General features: G+C 39.4%; 1 non-coding gene across 1 annotated transcript; it reads right to left on the reverse strand.

Annotated features, from left to right (window-relative positions):
- Positions 1-7,354: 7,354 nt before the first annotated feature.
- LOC130952524 (small nucleolar RNA R71) lies at positions 7,355-7,462 on the reverse strand. Its single transcript, XR_009074703.1, has one exon. It is a non-coding gene; the product is annotated as a small nucleolar RNA R71 (small nucleolar RNA).
- Between the last annotated feature and the right edge of the window lie 12,194 nt (positions 7,463-19,656).

The raw sequence follows: 19,656 nt of genomic DNA on the forward strand, positions 1-19,656 counted from the left end.
GCAATGCAATGGCTAACATGAACCCCAATTACCCCCCTATATGCAGAAATTGGAGGAACTCAGCTCAAGGCAAGAAGAAATAGCATACCAACACAAGGAGAATGTGAAGTCCTATATGAAGAGGCTAGGATATTGGAAGCCCAAGCCCAAGGACACCAAGGCTCAAGAAGGTTTTTCCAAGCCAGATGAAGGTGGCTCATTGATAAACCACTATTTTATGGTTTATCTTACGCTCAATTGAGTGGTTTTTATCAAGCATTTGCCCATTTATTCATATGATTTGCATGGTTTTACATTCTCCTTCCTGATTTTGTGCTATGATTGAAAATATGCTTCTTTGGTCTTAATTTTGCTATGTTTAATCCTCTCTTATTATCATTTGATGCCTTGATATGTGTGTTAAGTGATTTCAGAGATTACAAGGTAGGAATGGCTCAGAGGATGGAAAGAAAGCATGCAAAATTGGAAGGAACACAAGAAGTTGAAGAAATTGCTAAGCTGTCCTGGCTGACCTCTTTGCACTAAAACAGTCATAACTTGAGATATAGAGGTCTAAATGAGATGGTTCTAGTTGCTTTGGAAAGCTAACATCCAGGGCTTCGCAACGATATATAATTTGCCTTAGCTATCTGGTGTAAGAAATTGTGATCATCAACAATGGCGCCAAAGACTTGGTAGCGCTCTCAAACGTGAATCACACTTTGTCACACCGCACAACTAACCAGCAAGTGCACTGGGTCGTCCAAGTAATACCTTACGTGAGTAAGGGTTGATCCCACGGAGATTGTTGGTATGAAGCAAGCTATGGTCATCTTGTAAATCTCAGTTAGGCTGATTCAAATAATTATGATGGTTTTCAAATATTAATAGATAAATAAAGCATAAAATAAAGATAGAGATACTTATGTAATTCATTGGTGGGAGTTTCAGATAAGCGCATGGAGATACTGTGTTCATTCTGAATCTCAGCTTTCCTACTGCTTTCATCCAATCCTTCATACTCCTTTCCATGGCAAGTAGTATGTAGGGCATCACCGTTATCAATGGCTACATCCCATCCTCTCAGTGAAAATGGTCCAAATGCTCTGTCACAGCACGGCTAATCATCTGTCGGTTCTCGATCATGTCAGAATAGAATCCATTGATTCTTTTGCGTTTGTCACCACGCCCAACAATCGCGAGTTTGAAGCTCGTCACAGTCATTCAATCCCTGAATCCTACTCGAAATACCACAGACAAGGTTTAGACTTTCTGGATTCTCAAGAATGCTGCCAAAGGATTCTAGCTTATACTACGAAGATCCTGATTAAGGAATCCAAGAGATACACACTCGGTCTAAAGTAGAATGGAAGTGGTTGTCAATCACGCGTTCATAGGTGAGAATGATGATGAGTGTCACGGATCATCACATTCATCATGTTGAAGTGCAACGAATATCTTAGAACAAGAATAAGCTGAATTAAATAGAAAATAATAGTGATTACATTAAAACTCGAGGTACAGCAGAGCTCCACACCCTTAATCTATGGTGTGTAGAAACTCTACCGTTGAAAATACATAAGTGATGGAGTTCTGTAGCTCTAGAAAATCCATCTCGAGTGCAGGAAGGTCAGAATCTAACAGCATCAGCAGTCCTTTGTCATCCTTCTATCAGAGTTTTGCTCAGGTCCCTCAATTTCAGCCAGAAAATACTTGAAATTACAGAAAAACACACAAACTTATAGTAAAGTCCAGAAATGTGAATTTTGCATAAAAACTAATGAAAACATCCCTAAAAGTAGCTAGATCCTACTAAAAATTACCTAAAAACAATGCCAAAAAGCGTATAAATTATCCACTCATCACAACACCAAACTTAAATTGTTGCTTGTCCCAAAGCAACTGAAAATCAAATAGGATAAAAAGAAGAGAATATACTATAAATCTCAAAATATCAATGAATATTAGTTCTAATTAGATGAGTGGGACTAGTAGCTTTTTGCTTCTGAACAGTTTTGGCATCTCACTTTATCCTTTGAAGTTTAGAATGATTGGCATCTATAGGAACTCAGAGTTTAGATAGTGTTATTAATTCTCCTAGTTAAGTATGTTGATTCTTGAACACAGCTACTTTTATGAGTCTTGGCCGTGGCCCTAAGCACTTTGTCTTCTAGTATTACCACCGGATACATAAATGCCACAGACACATGACTGGGTGAACCTTTTCAGATTGTGACTCAGCTTTGCTAAAGTCCCCAGTTAGAGGTGTCCAGAGCTCTTAAGCACACTCTTTTTGCTTTGTATCACGACTTTAACCACTCAGTCTCAAGCTTTTCACTTGGAGCTGCATGCCACAAGCACATAGTTAGGGACAGCTTGATTTAGCCGCTTAGGCCTGGATTTTATTTCCTTGGGTTCTTCTATCCATTGATGCTCAAAGCCTTGGATCCTTTTTACCCTTGCCTTTTGGTTTTAAGGGCTATTGGCTTTTTATGCTTGCTTTTTCTCTTTCTTTCTAATTTTTTTTCGCAAGCTTTGCTCTTCACTGCTTTTTCTTGCTTCAAGAATCAATTTTATGATTTTTCAGATCATCAATAACATTTCTCTTGTTCATCATTCTTTCAAGAGCCAAAAATTTTAACATTCATAAACAACAAGATCAAAAATATGCAATGTTCAAGCATTCATTCAGAAAACAAAAAGTATTGTCACCACATCAATATAATTAAACTAATTTCAAGGATGAATTTAAAACTCATGTACTTCTTGTTCTTTTGTATTAAAAACATTTTTCATTTAAGAAAGGTGAAGGATTCATGGAATTATTCATAGCCTTAAGACATAGTTGCTAAATACTAATGATCATGTAGTAAAGACACAAACATAGACAACATATAGCATAAAAATTGAAAAATAGAGAAATAAGAACAAGGAATGAGTCCATTTTAGTGATGATGGTGTCTTCTTCTTGAAGGACCAATGATGTCCTTGAGCTCCTCTATGTCTCTTCCTTGCCTTTAAAAGAACTGTACAAAGCAAAAACAAAGAAAATGCTTAATCTAAACTACCATTCACTTAATCATTGTCAATCTTTTCCAATCCCCGGCAACGGTGCCAAAAACTTGATACGTAAAAATTAATATTTCACGTACAACCGGCAAGTATACCGGGTCGTATCAAGTAATAAAACTCACTAAGAGTGAGGTCGATCCCACGGAGATTGGTAGATTAAGCAACTTTAGTTAAATGGTAAATTTAGTCAAGCAGACATGGTTTTGATTTCATGAGAATTGTGATTTTTGAACATAAGTGCAAGAAATTTAAATGACATGGAAAATAAATTGCAAGAAAGTAAATGTTGCGGAAATTTAAAGAACAAGAGAATTAAATTGCAAGAACTAGAGAAACAGAATGTAAATAACAAGAATAATAAATTGCAAGAATGTAGAAGGGAATTGGGTAATGGGTATTCAAAGAACTAAAGAGCAAAAGAAATGAGAATTAATGATGGAAAGGATCATTAGGGATCAGAGATGCAAATTCTCATGAATTGATGTTGATCAATTCCTTCTCAATCATGGGTATAGATCCATTGCAATTTGTGGGTAATTGATGAGCGGATAATTTGTACGCTTTTTGGCATTGTTTTTAGTATGTCTTTAGTATCTTTTAGTTAGTTTTTAGTATATTTTTATTATTTTTTAGTTAAAATTCACTTTTCTGGACTTTACTATGAGTTTGTGTGTTTTTCTGTGATTTCAGGTATTTTCTGGCTGAAATTGAGGGATCTGAGCAAAAATCTGATCCAGAGACTGAAAAGGACTGCAGATGCTGTTGGATTCTGACCTCCCTACACTCGAAGTGGATTTTCTGGAGCTGCAGAAGCCCAATTGGCGCGGTCTCAACGGCGTTGGAAAGTAGACTTCCTGGGCTTTTCAGCAATATATGATAGTCCATACTTTGCCCAAGATTTGATGGCCCAAACCGGCGTTCAAAGTCACCTACAGAAATTCCAGCGTTAAACGCTGGAACTAGCACCTAAATGGGAGTTAAACGCCCAAACTGGCATAAAAGCTGGCGTTTAACTCCAAGAAGAGTCTCTACACGAAAATGCTTCATTGCTCAGCCCAAGCACACACCAAGTGGGCCCGGAAGTGGATTTCTATGTCATTTACTCATCTCTGTACACCCTAGGCTACTAGTTTTCTATATATAGGACCTTTTACTATTGTATTTTCATCTTTTGATCATGTTTTTATGATTGAACCCTCTTTTGGGAGGCTGGCCATTCGGCCATGCCTAGACTTTGTTCTTATGTATTTTCAACGGTGGAGTTTTTACACACCATAGATTAAGGTGTGGAGCTCTGCTGTACCTCGAGTATTAATGCAATTACTATTGTTCTTCTATTCAATTCCGCTTGTTCTTTGTCCAAGATATCACTTGTTCTTCAACTTGATGAATGTGATGATCAGTGACACTCATCATCATTCTCACTCATGAACAAGGTGACTGACAACCATTCTTGTTCTACAAGCATACAAGGCTCTAGTGAATATCTCTTGGATTCTTTAACCGGAATCTTCGTGGTATAGGCAAGAACTGATGGCGGCATTCAAGAGAATCCGGAAGGTCTAACCTTGTCTGTGGTATTCTGAGTAGGATTCAATGATTGAATGACTGTGACGTGCTTCAAACTCCGAAAGGCGGGGCGTTAGTGACAGACGCAAAAGAATCACTGGATTCTATTCCGGCCGGACCGAGAACCGACAGATGATTAGCCTATGCTGTGACAGAGCATCAGGGACGTATTTTCACTGAGAGGATGGGAGGTAGCCACTGACAACGGTGAAACCCTACACAAGCTTGCCATGGAAAGGAGTAAGAAGGATTGGATGAAGACAGTAGGAAGGCAGAGAGACGGAAGGGAAGGCATCTTCATACGCTTGTCTGAAGCTCTTACACCAATGATATACATAAGTATCTCTATCTTTATCTTTATGCTTTATTCGTTTATCACTATACCCATTTGAGTCTGCCTGACTGAGATTTACAAGGTGACCATAGCTTGCTTCATACCACCAATCTCCGTGGGATCGACCCTTACTCGCGTAAGGTTTATTACTTGGACGACCCAGTGCACTTGCTGGTTAGTTGTGCGAAGTTGTGCTTATGCCATGGTATTGTGCACCAAGTCTTTGGAGCCATTACTAGGGATTGTTTATGTTTTGAAAAGTAGTGATCACAATTTCGTGCACCAAGTTTTTGGCGCCGTTGCCGGGGATTGTTCGAGTATGGACAACTGACGGTTCATCTTGTTGCTTAGATTAGGTATTTTTCTTCAGAGTTCTTAAGAATGAATTCTAGTGTTTCAAGGTGATGTTCTTATCATCACCAAGGCTGATTGATTCTCATCAATTTAGCTCTTGAATGCAGTGTCCTGCTGAAGCTTGGCCGGCCATGTCTAATTCCTTTAGACTAAAGCTTTAGACTAACATTGCATGATTCCTGGAATTCTCATTAAGAATTTTGATACCTTTATTTTTCTTTTCACCTAATTTTCGAAAAAACCAAAAAAATTACAAAATCATAAAAACCAAAAATATTTTATGTTTCTTGTTTGAGTCTAGTGTCTCATCTTAAGTTTGGTGTCAATTGCATGCATTCATTCATGTGTCTTAAAGATCTTCAAGTAATTCTTGATGATTTCTTACTCTGATCTTTGAATTCTCTTGACTTGAGTGTTTATGTGTCTCATATGCATTCTCATTAGTGTCAGTAGTATGCAAACTGCTAAGTTTGGTGTCTTGCATGCATTGTTATTTGATTTTAGTTGCATTTTGATTATTCCTCATTATTAAAAATCCAAAAATATTTTCAATTTGTGTCTTTTCAAGTCAATAATACAGAGAATTGAAGATTCAGAACATACTGCAGAGGAATTATACAGAAAAAGCTGGGCATTCAAAAATGCCCAGTGAAGAAGACAGACTGGCGTTTAAACGCCAGCCAGGGTGCCTGGCTGGGCGTTTAACGCCCAAAAGGGTAGTAGTTTGGGCGTTAAACGCCAGAATGTGCACCATTCTGGGCGTTTAACGCCAGGATGGCACAAGGGGGAAGATTCTGTTTTCAAATCAATTTTTTTTCAAGTTTTCAAAGTTTTTCAAAATCAAATCTTTTTCAAATCATATCTTTTCAATTAGAGGTTTTCAAAATCAATTTCTTTCCTTTTTCAAAGATACTTACTAACAATTAATGATTTGATTGAACATTTTTTGCCTTTTCTGTTGAGAAAGGTTTTATGTTTGAATCATATCTTTTCTTGTTAGGCAAGTCATTAATTTTTAAAATCAAATCTTTTTAAAATTGTTTTCAAATCATATCTTTTAAAATTGTTTTAAAATCAAATCTTTTTAAAAAAATGTTTTTCAAATCATATCTTCTCAATCACATCTTTTTAAAACCAATCATATCTTCTTAACCACATCTTTTTCAAAATAGTTTTCAATCAAATCTTTTTTATTTCTAATTTCAAAATCTTTTTCAAAAATCACTTGATTTCTTTCCCACTTTTATTTTCGAAAATCAATTAGTGTTTTTCAAAATGTTTTCAAAATCTTTTACTTAATTTTCGAAAATTACTTCCCTTCTTCTCACATCCTTCTATTTATGAACTAACTCTATTCCTTAATGCAAAATTCGAACTCCATCTTCTTTGATAAGTTCGAATTTTCTACTTCTGTCTTCTACTTTTCTTTTCCTCTGACACCTCAAGGAATCTCTATACTGTGACATAGAGGATTCCATATTTTCTTGTTTTCTTCTCTTTCATATGAGCAGGAACAAAGACAAAGGCAATCTTGTTGAAGCTGACCCTGAACCTGAAAGGACCTTGAAGCGAAAGCTAAGAGAAGCTAAGGCACAACTCTCTGTAGAGGACCTAACAGAAATCTTCAAAGAAGAAGAACCCATGGCAGCCGAAAATAACAACAATGCCAACAATGCAAGGAAGGTGGTTGGTGACTTTACTGCACCTACACCCGACTTCTATGGGAGAAGCATCTCTATCCCTGCCATTGGAGCAAACAACTTTGAGCTTAAGCCTCAATTAGTTTCTCTAATCCAACAGAATTGCAAGTTCCATGGACTTCCATTGGAAGATCCTCATCAGTTTTTAGCTGAATTCTTGCAAATCTGTGACACAGTCAAGACTAATGGGGTTGACCCTGAGGTCTACAGACTGATGCTATTCCCTTTTGCTGTAAGAGACAGAGCTAGAATATGGTTGGACTCTCAACCTAAAGAAAGCCTGGACTCTTGGGAAAAGCTAGTCAATGCCTTCTTGGCAAAGTTCTTTCCACCTCAAAAATTGAGTAAGCTTAGAGTGGAAGTCCAAACCTTCAGACAGAAGGATGGTGAGTCCCTCTATGAAGCTTGGGAAAGATACAAACAATTGATCAGAAAATGTCCTTCAGACATGCTTTCTGAATGGAGCATCATAGGTATTTTCTATGATGGTCTATCTGAACTATCCAAGATGTCTTTGGATAGCTCTGCTGGAGGATCTCTTCATTTGAAGAAGACGCCTACAGAGGCTCAAGAGCTCATTGAAATGGTTGCAAATAACCAATTCATGTACACTTCTGAAAGGAATCCTGTGAACAATGGGACTAGTCAGAAGAAAGGAGTTCTTGAGATTGATGCTCTGAATGCCATACTGGCTCAGAACAAAATATTGACTCAACAAGTCAATTTGATTTCTCAAAGTCTGTCTGGAATGCAAAATGCACCAAGCAGTACTAAGGATGCTTCATCTGAGGAAGAAGCTTATGATCCTGAGAACCCTTCAATGGAAGAGGTGAATTACTTAGGAGAACCCTATGGAAACACCTATAATTATTCATGGAGAAATCACCCAAATTTCTCATGGAAGAATCAAGAGAGACCTCAACAAGGTTTCAACAATAATGGTGGAAGAAACAGGTTTAGCAATGGCAAGCCTTTTCCATCATCTTCTCAGCAACAGACAGAGAATTCTGAGCAGAACCCCTCTGACTTAGCAACCATGGTCTCTGATCTAATCAAAACCACTCAAAGTTTCATGACTGAAACAAGGTCCTCCATTAGGAATTTGGAGGCACAAGTGGGACAGCTGAGTAAGAAAATTACTGAACTCCCTCCAAAGTACTCTTCCAAGTAATACAGAAGAAAATCCAAAAGAAGAGTGCAAGGCCATCAACATGGCCGAATTTGGAGAGGAAAGAGAGGAAGTGGACGCCACTGAGGAAGACCTCAGCGGGTGTGCACTAGCCTCCTCTGAGTTCCCCAATGAGGAACCATGGGAATCTGAGGCTCAAACTGAGACCATAGAGATTCCATTGGATTTACTTCTGTCTTTCATGAGCTCTGATGAGTATTCTTCCTCTGAAGAGGATGAGTATGTCACTGAAGAGCAAGTTGCTAAATACCTTGGAGCAATCATGAAGCTAAATGACAAGTTGTTTGGAAATGAGACTTGGGAGGATGAACCTCCTTTGCTCACCAAAGAGCTGGATGACTTGTCTAGATAGAAATTACCTCAAAAGAGACAAGATCCTGGGAAGTTTTCAATACCTTGTACCATAGGCACCATGACCTTCAAGAAGGCTCTGTGTGACTTAGGGTCAAGTGTGAACCTCATGCCTCTCTCTGTAATGGAGAAGCTAGGGATCTTTGAGGTACAAGCTGCAAGAATCTCCCTAGAGATGGCAGATAACTCAAGAAAACAAGCTCATGGACTTGTAGAGAATGTTTTGGTGAAAGTTGAAGACCATTACATCCCTACTGATTTCATAGTCCTAGAGACTGGGAAGTGCATGGATGAATCCATCATCCTTGGCAGACCCTTCCTAGCCACAGCAAAGGCTGTGATTGATGTTGATGGAGGTGAACTGATCATTCAAGTGAATGAAGAATCCTATGTGTTTAAGGCTCAAGGATATCCCTCTGTCACCATGGAGAAGAAGCATGAAGAGCTTCTCTCAAATCAGAGACAAACAGAGCCCCCACAGTCAAACTCTAAGTTTGGTGTTGGGAGGCCACAACCAAACTCTAAGTTTGGTGTTGAACCCCCACATTCAAACTCTAAGTTTGGTGTTGGGAGGTTCCAACATTGCTCTGAGTATCTGTGAGGCTCCATGAGAGCCATCTGTCAAGCTACTGACATTAAAGAAGCGCTTGTTGGGAGGCAACCCAATGATATATTTAATCTATTTTCCTTTGCTATTTTATGTTTTTTGTAGGTTGATGATCATAAGAAGTCACAAAATCAATTGAAAAAGCAAAAACAGAATGAAAAACAGGAAGAAAAACAGCACACCCTGGAGGAAGAACTCACTGGCGTTTAAACGCCAGTGAGGCTAGCAGTTGGGCGTTTAACGCCCAGTCTGGCACCATTCTGGGCGTTTAACGCCAGAAAGGGGCACCAGACTGGCGTTAAACGCCAGAAAAGGGCAAGAACCTGGCGTTAAACGCCAGGAATGGGCACCAGCCCGGCGTTTAACGCCAGAAATGGCTCAAAACGTGATTTTGAGTGCCATTTGGTGCAGGGATGACTTTTCCTTGACACCACAGGATCTGTGGACCCCACAGGATCCCCACCAACCCACCACTCCCTCTCTTCTTCACCCATTCACCAATCACCTCAATACCTCTTCCCCAAAAACCCTTCTTCACACCTTCACTTTCACACAACCTAAAACACCACTTCTTTCCCTTTTTGGCCGAACCACAAAGCCATCTCCCTCTCCTCCATTTCTTCTCCTTCTACTATCTTATTTCTTCTTTTGCTCGAGGACGAGCAAACCTTTTAAGTTTGGTGTGGTAAAAGCATTGCTTTTTGTTTTTCCATAACCATTTATGGCATCCAAAGCCGGTTCAACTGAGAAGGCATGACCTCAAGCCCATCACTAAGAAGAAGATGGAGCAAACAAGAGACCCCTCTCATCATAAGATCCCTAAGATACCTCAAGGGATGCACTTTCCTCCACAAGACTATTGGGAGCAACTGAACACCTCCCTAGGAGAATTAAGTTCCAACATGGGACAACTAAGGGTGGAGCACCAAGAACATGCCATCCTCCTCCATGAAATTAGAGAAGATCAAAGAATCATGAGAGATGAGCAACAAAGACAAGGAAGAGACATTGAGGAGCTCAAGCACTCCATAAGACCTTCAAAAGGAAGAACAAGCCGCCATCACTAAGGTGGACCCGTTCTTTAATCTCCTTGTTCTTTATTTTCTTGTTTTTTGAATTTTAGTGCTTTATGTTTATCCATGTTTGTGTCTTATGATCATTAGTGTCTTAGTGTCTATGCCTTAAAGTTATGAATGTCCTATGAAATCCATCACCTTTCTTAAAAGAAAACTGTTTTAATCACAAAAGAACAAGAAGTACAGGATTTCGAATTCATCTTTAAAACTAGCTTAATTAGTTTGATGTGGTGACAATACTTTTTGTTTTCTGAATGTATGCTTGAACAGTGCATATATCTTTTGAATTTGTTGTTCATGAATGTTAAAATTGTTGGCTCTTGAAAGAATGATGAAAAAGGAGACATGTTACTGAGGATCTGAAAAATCATAAAAATGATTCTTGAAGCAAGAAAAAGCAGTGAATACAAAAAAAAAAGAGAAAGCAAGCGAAAAAAAAAAACGAAAAAGAGAAAAAGAAAAAAGAAAGAAATAAAGTTGTGATCCAAGGCAAAAAGAGTGTGCTTAAGAACCCTGGACACCTCTAATTGGGGACTTTAGCAAAGCTGAGTCACAATCTGAAAAGGTTCACCCAATTATGTGTCTGTGGCATGTATGTATCCGGTGGTAATACTGGAAGACAGAGTGCTTTGGGCCACGGCCAAGACTCATAAAGTAGCTGTGTTCAAGAATCATCATACTTAACTAAGAGAATCAATAACACTATCTGGATTCTGAGTTCCTAAAGAAGCCAATCATTCTGAACCTCAGAGGATAAAGTGAGATGCCAAAACTGTTCGGAGGCAAAAAAGCTACTAGTCCCGCTCATCTAATTTGGAGCTAAGTTTCATTGATAATTTGGAGTCTATAGTATATTCTCTTCTTTTTATCTTATTTGATTTTCAGTTGCTTGAGGACAAGCAACAATTTAAGTTTGGTGTTGTGATGAGCGGATAATTTGTACGCTTTTTGGCATTGTTTTTAGTATGTCTTTTGTATCTTTTAGTTAGTTTTTAGTATATTTTTATTAGTTTTTAGTTAAAATTCACTTTTCTAGACTTTACTATGAGTTTGTGTGTTTTTCTGTGATTTCAGGTATTTTCTGGCTGAAATTGAGGGATCTGAGCAAAAATCTGATCCAGAGACTGAAAAGGACTGCAGATGCTGTTGGATTCTGACCTCCCTGCACTCGAAGTGGATTTTCTGGAGCTACAGAAGCCCAATTGGCGCGCTCTCAACGGCGTTGGAAAGTAGACTTCCTGGGCTTTCCAGCAATATATGATAGTCCATACTTTGCCCAAGATTTGATGGCCCAAACCGGCGTTCAAAGTCACCTACAGAAATTCCAGCGTTAAACGCCGGAACTGGCACCTAAATGGGAGTTAAACGCCCAAACTGGCATAAAAGCTGGCGTTTAACTCCAAGAAGAGTCTCTACACGAAAATGCTTCATTGCTCAGCCCAAGCACACACCAAGTGGGCCCGGAAGTGGATTTCTATGTCATTTACTCATCTCTGTACACCCTAGGCTACTAGTTTTCTATATATAGGACCTTTTACTATTGTATTTTCATCTTTTGATCATGTTTTTATGATTGAACCCTCTTTTGGGAGGCTGGCCATTCGGCCATGCCTAGACTTTGTTCTTATGTATTTTCAACGGTGGAGTTTCTACACACCATAGATTAAGGTGTGGAGCTCTGCTGTACCTCGAGTATTAATGCAATTACTATTGTTCTTCTATTCAATTCCGCTTGTTCTTTGTCCAAGATATCACTTGTTCTTCAACTTGATGAATGTGATGATCAGTGACACTCATCATCATTCTCACTCATGAACAAGGTGACTGACAACCATTCTTGTTCTACAAGCATACAAGGCTCTAGTGAATATCTTTTGGATTCTTTAACCGGAATCTTCGTGGTATAGGCAAGAACTGATGGCGGCATTCAAGAGAATCTGGAAGGTCTAACCTTGTCTGTGGTATTCTGAGTAGGATTCAATGATTGAATGACTGTGACGTGCTTCAAACTCCGAAAGGCGGGGCGTTAGTGACAGACGCAAAAGAATCACTGGATTCTATTCCGGCCGGACCGAGAACCGACAGATGATTAGCCTATGCTGTGACAGAGCATCAGGGACGTATTTTCACTGAGAGGATGGGAGGTAGCCACTGACAATGGTGAAACCCTACACAAGCTTGCCATGGAAAGGAGTAAGAAGGATTGGATGAAGACAGTAGGAAGGCAGAGAGACGGAAGGGAAGGCATCTTCATACGCTTGTCTGAAGCTCTTACACCAATGATATACATAAGTATCTCTATCTTTATCTTTATGCTTTATTCGTTTATCACTATACCCATTTGAGTCTGCCTGACTGAGATTTACAAGGTGACCATAGCTTGCTTCATACCACCAATCTCCGTGGGATCGACCCTTACTCGCGTAAGGTTTATTACTTGGACGACCCAGTGCACTTGCTGGTTAGTTGTGCGAAGTTGTGCTTATGCCATGGTATTGTGCACCAAGTCTTTGGAGCCATTACTAGGGATTGTTTATGTTTTGAAAAGTAGTGATCACAATTTCGTGCACCAAGTTTTTGGCGCCGTTGCCGGGGATTGTTCGAGTATGGACAACTGACGGTTCATCTTGTTGCTTAGATTAGGTATTTTTCTTCAGAGTTCTTAAGAATGAATTCTAGTGTTTCAAGGTGATGTTCTTATCATCACCAAGGCTGATTGATTCTCATCAATTTAGCTCTTGAATGCAGTGTCCTGCTGAAGCTTGGCCGGCCATGTCTAATTCCTTTAGACTAAAGCTTTAGACTAACATTGCATGATTCCTGGAATTCTCATTAAGAATTTTGATACCTTTATTTTTCTTTTCACCTAATTTTCGAAAAAACCAAAAAAATTACAAAATCATAAAAACCAAAAATATTTTATGTTTCTTGTTTGAGTCTAGTGTCTCATCTTAAGTTTGGTGTCAATTGCATGCATTCATTCATGTGTCTTAAAGATCTTCAAGTAATTCTTGATGATTTCTTACTCTGATCTTTGAATTCTCTTGACTTGAGTGTTTATGTGTCTCATATGCATTCTCATTAGTGTCAGTAGTATGCAAACTGCTAAGTTTGGTGTCTTGCATGCATTGTTATTTGAAAATGGGGTTTAGTGAATCATAACTCTAAATTCAACAACAAGTGCAAAAATAAACATTCAAATTGAGTAGAGAAGAGTAATGAAGAATGAAGAAGTTCTTGAAAACTCAAATTCAAAATTGCCAAAAGAAAACAAAATAGAAGATGGGTGAGAAGCAGTAAAACAGAAAAAGTCTAAGTGTAAAAGTAAAAGTGTCTAAGAGTCCTAAAAAATAAAAAAATAAAAAGTCTAAAAAAAATCTAAGAGCGAGCTCGTTAATTCTATGAAACTATGGCCTTTATATAGGCTTTCCTAAATTACAAATTGATGAGAGGATAATTTGTACGCTTTTTGGCAGTGTTTTTAGTATGTTTTTAGTATCTTTTAGTTAGTTTTTATTATATTTTTATTAGTTTTTAGTTAAAATTCACTTTTCTGGACTTTACTATGAGTTTGTGTGTTTTTCTGTGATTTCAGGTATTTTCTGGCTGAAATTGAAGGTTCTGAGCAAAAATCTGATCCAGAGACTGAAAAGGACTGCAGATACTGTTGGATTCTGACCTCCCTGCACTCGAAGTGGATTTTCTGGAGCTACAGAAGCCCAATTGGTGCGCTCTCAACGGCATTGGAAAGTAGACATCCTGGGCTTTCCAGCAATATATGATAGTCCATACTTTGCCCAAGATTTGATGGCCCAAACCGGCGTAGCAAATCAGCATCAGGAATTCCAGCGTTAAACGCCGGAACTGGCATAAAACTTGGAGTTAAACGCCCAAACTGGCATGAAAGCTGGCGTTTAACTCCAGAAAATGTCTCTACACATAAAAGCTTCAATGCTCAGCCCAAGCACACACCAAGTGGGCCCGGAAGTGGATTTTTCTGTCATTTACTCATTTCTGTAAACCTTAGGATACTAGCTTTTACTATTAATAGGATCTTTTGACATTGTAATCAGTACCTTATGACCTCATAACATTTTTACACGTTTCTCGTGTACTTTCCACAGCATGAGTCTCTAAACCCCATGGTTGGGGGTGAGGAGCTCTGCTGTGTCTTGATGGATTAATGCAATTACTACTGTTTCTTATTCAATTATGCTTGCTTCCATTCTAAGATATCACTTGCTCTTAACCCGGATGAATGTGATGATCCGTGACACTCATCATCATTCTCAACTATGAACATGTGCCTGACAACCACCTCTGTTCTACCTTAGATTAAGTAGGTATCTCTTGGATTCTTTAATCGGAATCTTCGTGGTATAAGCTAGAACTGATGGCGGCATTCAAGAGAGTCCGGAAGGTCTAAACCTTGTCTGTGGTATTCTGAGTAGGACTCAATGATTGAATGACTGTGACGTGCTTCAAACTCCTGAAGGCGGGGCGTTAGTGACAGACGCCAAAAGAATCACTGGATTCTACTCCGGTCTGATTGAGAACCGACAGATGATTAGCCTATGCTGTGACAGAGCATCAGGGACGTATTTTCACTGAGAGGATGGGAGGTAGCCACTGACAACGGTGAAACCCTATATACAGCTTGCCATGGAAGGAGCCTTGCGTGTTTGATGAAGATGACAGTAGGAAAGCAGAGATTCGGAAGATGGAGCATCTCCAAAGCCTCAGCCTATTCTCCATTACTGCAAAACAAGTACCTTTTTCACGTTCCTTTGCTTTTTACAATCAATCCTGATAATTTCTGATATCCTGACTAAGATTTACAAGATAACCATAGCTTGCTTCAAGCCGACAATCTCCGTGGGATCGACCCTTGCTCATGCAAGGTATTACTTGGACGACCCAGTGCACTTGCTGGTTAGTTGTGCGAGATTGCAAAAAGTGTTATTGCAATTTCGTGCACCAAGTTTTTGGCGCCGTTGCCGGGGATTGTTCGAGTTTGGACAACTGACGGCTTATCTTGTTGCTTAGATTAGGACTGTTTATTTTTGTTGGTTTAGAGTCTTTTATTTGAGTCTGGTTTCATATTCTAAGTTTGGTGTCAATTGCATGCTTTTGTTTTTCTTTTAATTTTCGATTTTTGCATGTTCTTGGCCCCTTTTTGATTCATAAAAATTCTAAGTTTGGTGTCCTCTTTGTGTTTTTCCTTTAAAATTTTCGAAAAAAAATTAGTGTTTGATTTTCTAAAATTTTAAGTTTGGTGTCATTTTGTGTTTTTCTCTTTCCTCTTTTTAAAAATCAAATCTTTTTCATAAAAACTTTTCAATCATATCTTTTTAATTACTGTTTTCAAAATCTTTTTAATTAACTAATTGATTCAGTTCTCAATTTGCTTTGATTTTCTTTTCTTTTTGATTTTCGAATTTTTTGTTTTATTTTCCTTTTGTTTTATTTTATTTTTATTTTTTTTCGGTTAAATAAAAAAAAAAAACAAACAAAATTTATCTCTTTACAATTATTATCATTTCCCTTTTGTCCATTATGGACTTAAGTGGAATTAATCAGTCCAGAAGGACTCTGGGGTCATATGCTAACCCCATTACAGCTGCATATGGGAGTAGCATCTGTATACCTCCCATCAAAGCAAGCAGCTTTGAGCTAAACCCTCAACTCATTATCATAGTGCAGCAAAATTGCCAGTATTCCGGTCTTCCACAGGAAGAACCTACTGAGTTTCTGGCACAGTTCTTACAAATTGCTGACACAGTACATGATAAAGAGGTAGATCAGGATGTCTACAGACTATTACTGTTTCCATTTGCTGTAAAAGATCAAGCTAAAAGGTGGTTGAATAACCAACCTACAGCAAGCATAAAGACATGGAAACAGTTATCAGACAAATTCCTGAATCATTTCTACCCTCCAAAGAGGATGACACAGCTAAGGCTGGACATCCAAGGCTTTAAACAAGAGGATAATGAATGCCTTTATAATGCCTGGGAGAGGTATAGAGGTATGCTTAGAAAATGCCCCTCTGAAATGTTTTCAGAGTGGGTACAGTTAGACATCTTCTACTATGGGCTCACAGAAAAAGCTCAGATGTCTTTAGACCACTCAGCTGGTGGATCTATACACATGAGGAAGACAATTGAAGAAGCTCAAGAGCTTATAGACACTGTTGCTAGAAATCAATACTTATATTCTAGCAATGAGTTCGTACCAAAAGAGGAGGTCATGGCATTAGTCACTGATCCTAATCCTCAAGAACAGATGAATGAGCTTAATCAACAATTGCTCCTGATGACAGAACAGTTAGCAGAATTTAAAGAAATGCTCCATGATACTAAGGTTGCTAACAAGAACATAGAACTGCAGTTGAATCAAGCAAAACAGCAAATATCTAAACAGATAACAGAAGGATGTCAAGCAGTTCAACTGAGGAGTGGGAAGACACTAAATAACACTGCTCAAAAGAGCAAAAAGCCAAACAAGGAACAATTGACAGAGGATAACCAAACCACTGTTAAAAATCCCTCTGAGGACAGTAAGAGCCGAGAGAGGAATGTTATTGGCGTTCAAATGCCAGAAAGGGAAGGAAAGCTGGCGTTAAACGCCCATTCCTTGCCCAATTCTGGCGTTCAAACGCCAGAAAAGGGGGAAAAGCTGGCGTTTAACGCCCATTCCCTGCCCAGTTCTGGCGTTCAAACGCCAGAAAAGGGGGAAAAGCTGGCGTTAAACGCCCATTTTCCTCCCAATCCTGGCGTTCAAACACCAAGGGAGAATCAGACACCTGAGAGTGCTGATAATAATCCTTCTAACAAGGCTTCTTCAACCACTTCTGTAAGGAATAAACCTGCAGCATCTAAGGTTGAAGAATATCAAGCCAAGATGCCTTATCCTCAGAAACTCCGCAAAGCGGAACAGGATAAGCAATTTGCCCGCTTTGCAGACTATCTAAGGACTCTTGAAATAAAGATTCCGTTTGCAGAGGCACTTGAGCAAATACCTTCCTATGCTAAGTTCATGAAAGAGATCTTAAGTCATAAGAAGTATTGGAGAGAAACTGAAAAAGTATTTCTCACTGAAGAATGCAGTGCAGTCATTCTGAAGAGCTTACCAGAAAAGCTTCAAGATCCTGGAAGCTTTATAATACCATGCACATTAGAAGGCGCTTGCACCAAGACAGCCCTATGTGATCTTGGAGCAAGCATCAATCTAATACCTGCATCCACTATCAGAAAGCTTGGGTTGGCTGGAGAAGTCAAACCAACCAGGATATGCCTCCAACTTGCTGATGGCTCCATTAAACACCCATCAGGCATAATAGAGGACATGATTGTCAAGGTTGGGCCATTTGCCTTTCCCACTGACTTTGTGGTGCTGGAAATGGAGGAGCACAAAAGTGCAACTCTCATTCTAGGAAGACCATTCCTAGCAACTGGACGAACTCTCATTGATGTACAAAAAGGGGAAGTAACCCTGAGAGTCAATGAGGATGAGTTCAAGTTGAATGCTGTGAAAGCAATGCAGCATCCAGACACACCAGATGACTGCATGGACGCTGACATTATTGACTCTCTGGTAGAAGAGATCAATATGACTGAAAGCCTAGAATCAGAGCTTGAGGACATCTTCAAAGATGCTCAACCTGATCAAGAAGAACCAGAGGAGAAGGATAAACCTCCCAAACCTGAACTCAAACCTCTACCACCATCCCTGAAGTACGCATTTCTGGGAGAAGGTGACACTTTTCCAGTGATTATAAGCTCTGCTTTGGATTCACAGGAAGAGGAAGCACTGATTCAAGTGCTAAGGACACACAAGACAGCTCTTGGGTGGTCCATAAGTGATCTTAAGGGCATTAGCCCAGCTAGATGCATGCACAAGATCCTGTTGGAGGATAATGCCAAACCAGTGGTCCAACCACAGAGGAGGCTAAATCCAGCCATGAAGGAGGTGGTGCAGAAAGAGGTCACTAAATTGCTAGAGGCTGGGATTATTTATCCTATTTCTGATAGCCCCTGGGTGAGCCCTGTCCAAGTTGTTCCTAAAAAGGGAGGCATGACAGTGGTTCATAATGAAAAAAATGAACTGGTTCCTACAAGGACAGTCACAGGGTGGCGTATGTGTATTGACTACAGGAGGCTCAATACAGCCACCAGAAAGGATCATTTTCCTTTACCATTCATAGACCAAATGCTAGAAAGACTAGCTGGTCATGACTATTACTGCTTTTTGGATGGCTATTCAGGCTACAACCAAATTGCAGTAGACCCCCAGGACCAAGAGAAAACAGCATTTACCTGCCCTTCTGGCGTGTTTGCTTATAGGAGAATGCCTTTTGGTCTGTGCAATGCACCTGCAACCTTTCAGAGGTGCATGCTCTCTATCTTCTCAGACATGGTAGAGAAATTTCTGGAAGTCTTCATGGATGACTTTTCAGTATATGGAGACTCATTCAGCTCCTGTCTTAACCACCTATCACTTGTCCTGAAAAGATGCCAAGAGACTAACCTGGTTTTAAACTGGGAGAAATGTCACTTTATGGTGACTGAAGGAATTGTCCTTGGGCACAAAATTTCAAGCAATGGAATAGAGGTGGATAAGGCAAAGGTAGAGGTAATTGAAAAATTACCACCACCTGCCAATGTTAAGGCAATCAGAAGCTTTCTTGGGCATGCAGGATTCTACAGAAGGTTTATAAAGGATTTTTCAAAAATTGCCAAACCTCTAAGTAATCTGCTAGCTGCTGACACTCCATTTATCTTTGATAATGAGTGCCTGCAGGCATTTGAGACCCTGAAAGCTAACCTCATCACAAATTGAAATGAAATTAAAAATAAATTACAAACAAAATAAAAATTAACTATTCTAGATGATTCTTGTGGCCTTGATTGGTTGAGATTTATGGGCTTTGCTTGCTTGAGGTTGGATTAGCTAGCTTCTAAATGAAATTGTAGCACCAAGTTAAAAACAGAGAACTTGTGCGCATGTCTTGGCAATTCTGGCCCAATGGAGCACGTTTTTGGCCAACAGGCCTATGTAAACGCACGTTGGCAACGTGCTCATGGATTTCCTGGGCTGGGAGTTATTTGGAGAGATGGGCGTTGCTAGCCCAAGTTGTTGCTAACAACTTGGCTCTTCTTCTTCTTGGTTTCAGTTTTGATGCCCAAAGTTGCCCCTGGTTTAAGCTTTAATTTTGTGCTTCACTATCGACTATTATACATGGTTGGAAAGCTCTAAATGTCAGCTTTCCAACGCGACTGAAAGCACCTCGATTGGATCTTTGTAGCTCAAGTTATGCTACATTGAAGAGGGTAAGGTCAAGCTGCCAAAATCCCACACGTTTTTAGTGAACACGCCCTTGTTTCCAGCGTTGCCAACGTGCTCAGATTTTGAAGCTCTAAATG

This window comes from Arachis stenosperma, chromosome 9 (genome assembly GCF_014773155.1).
Source record: "Arachis stenosperma cultivar V10309 chromosome 9, arast.V10309.gnm1.PFL2, whole genome shotgun sequence".
Lineage (NCBI taxonomy): Eukaryota > Viridiplantae > Streptophyta > Magnoliopsida > Fabales > Fabaceae > Arachis > Arachis stenosperma.